General features: G+C 46.0%; 1 non-coding gene across 1 annotated transcript; it reads left to right on the forward strand.

Moving 5' to 3' along the window:
- The first annotated feature begins 1,737 nt into the window (after positions 1-1,737).
- LOC117073879 lies at positions 1,738-1,869 on the forward strand. Its single transcript, XR_004433428.1, has one exon. It is a non-coding gene; the product is annotated as a small nucleolar RNA SNORA51 (small nucleolar RNA).
- Positions 1,870-2,312: the final 443 nt, after the last annotated feature.

Raw genomic sequence — 2,312 nt, forward strand, 5'->3', positions numbered from 1 at the left:
GCCCCCAGCTTTTTGTATTTCAGACCCCGTGGGGCCAGAGTCTGGGCCTAGCTTACCACAGCCCAAAAAGGGCTGTATGTGGCCATGCTGCCTGGATCGGATATGAAGTACATCTGCTAGCTGTGGGGACTGATGTCTTGCAAGGGACTGGATTTTGTGTTCTCGCTCGTCTTGCTGTGAATAGATACTTGACCCTGGTGTGCATGTTGTCTACTCTCAGTGACCTTGACTCATGCTCTGGTCTCTTCCCTGGGTGGCACTTACCTGCTTCTTGACCTTGGCCACATTCCTGTCATATTTTATCCTGTGGCACCACCTGACCACCTGGTAAAACAGTTCCTGTATAAATATCCTGGTGGATGCTGGGCGCAGTGGCTCATGCCTGTCTCCACGAGCCTGTAATCCCAGCTCTTTGGGAGGCTGAGGCAGGAGAATCGCTTGAACCCAGGAGGCAGAGGTGCAGTGAGCCAAGATCTCGCCACAGCACTCCAGCCTGGGTGACAGAGCAAGACTCGGTCTCCAAAAAAAAAAAAAAAAGGAAACAATTAAAATATATGAATTGGCTGGGTGCAGTGGTTCATGCCTGTAATCCCAGCATTTTAAGAGGCCCTGGCAGGCAGATCACTTGAGCTTAGGAGTTCAAGCCTGGACAACATAGTGAAACCTTGTCTGTACCAAAAAAATACAAAAATTAGCTGGGCTTGGTGGCATGTGCCTGTAGTCCCAGCTACTCAGGAGGCTGAGGTGGTAGGATGGCTTGAGCTCTAGATGTGGAAGTTGCAGTGAGCTGGGCAATAGAGTGACACCCTGTCACAAAAAACAAACAACAAAAACAAAAATGAATTGATATTGTTATACCTAAATCTTCCTTAAAGTTAAATTTTATGAGTTTCAAGAAAGATTTCCATTTTTGTGATTTGATATTTGAATGGAAACAAGCCACAGTTAATCTTATTCAGTGTTAGGTACAGTAAGTTCCTCTTCAAAGAGTTGGCTTGTTCAGCTTCCTTGTTCTTTGTTCTCTATTTTCAGGCCTAACTTCCTCATTCTTTGTACCTCTTCTTGGCCCTAGTTATGGTAAATAACCTTCCAGCCAGCCCTAATCTGTAACTCACATCTATTTCCTTGATTACTTGCTCTGCAATTGTCCTTTCCATCAAAACTACCCCTCCGGCCTTTCCTGCGCCCTAACATGCCCGGACATACCTTGTGCTCTAACGAACATCCTCTCCCTTCCTGCCTAGTTAGCCCTATTCAATTTTAAACAGTAGCCAATCAAGTCAGCTTAGATTGTGTGATTGGACTCCATCCAATGGGGAAAGGACACAGCTACAGGAACTGCTGCATTAGGGATAAAAACCACTGCCCTACCCCACTCCGTGTGCTATCGCCATGGCCAGGAGTGCAAGCAGCACCCTTCTGCAGCAGCAAATTTGCCTTGCTGAGAAATCTTTTGTTCTAGTGCTGGTTTTCTTTATGACCCCGAGCTGTTATTTCTAACATTCAGTAACAACCGCTAAGCAATAACCTAATTGCCCTTTTCTGTTATCCCTAGTCTCTCACCTGAGATCCCTTTAAGTAAAAAAATCTGAGGAGAAATAATTACCTATCAGATATGAGTGACAAATGCAAACTGTAACTGGTAGGCACTGAGTTCTTAGCTCAGTGTTTGGGTCTGGATTTGTTGTTTCAGAAGCTGAAATCTTACAAGTTTTGGCCTCAAAGATTTGTGGTGCCAGCCTCCTGGTGCTCAGCACAGGATATGTTCTTAGCCCAACCAAATAGAAAGAGGAGGCTGAATTAACCTATCCCATATACATCTCAACCCAGGCCCTGGGACTCATCTGTATTGTCAATGGGGGGACATGGAGGGGGACTTTTTAAAAAAGGTCGGACATGGTGGCTCATGCCTGTAATCCCAGCACTTTGGGAGGCTGAGGCGGGTGGATCACCTGAGGTCAGGAGTTCAAGACCAGCCTGGCCAGCATAGTGAAACCCTGTCGCTACTGAAAATACAAAAATATTAGGTGGGTGTGGTGGCACATGCCTGTAATCCCAGCTCCTTGAGAGGCTGAGGCAGGAGAATCACTTGAACCTGGGAGGCAGAGGTTGCAGTGAGCCGAGATTGTGCCACTGCACTCCAACCTGGATGATAGAGCGAGGCTCTGTCTCAAAAAAAAAAAAAAAAAATGATTGATGGCACCACTCACCGCCTGCAGTGGTTTGATCAGAAAGTACACCACTTACAAGCATAAGTTGAGATGCAATTTTTGAAGCCTATGTATTTATTGAGTAATTATGACAGATGGAGA

Source organism: Trachypithecus francoisi, unplaced genomic scaffold (genome assembly GCF_009764315.1).
Source record: "Trachypithecus francoisi isolate TF-2019V2 unplaced genomic scaffold, Tfra_2.0 Lachesis_group4, whole genome shotgun sequence".
Classification (NCBI taxonomy): Eukaryota; Metazoa; Chordata; class Mammalia; order Primates; family Cercopithecidae; genus Trachypithecus; species Trachypithecus francoisi.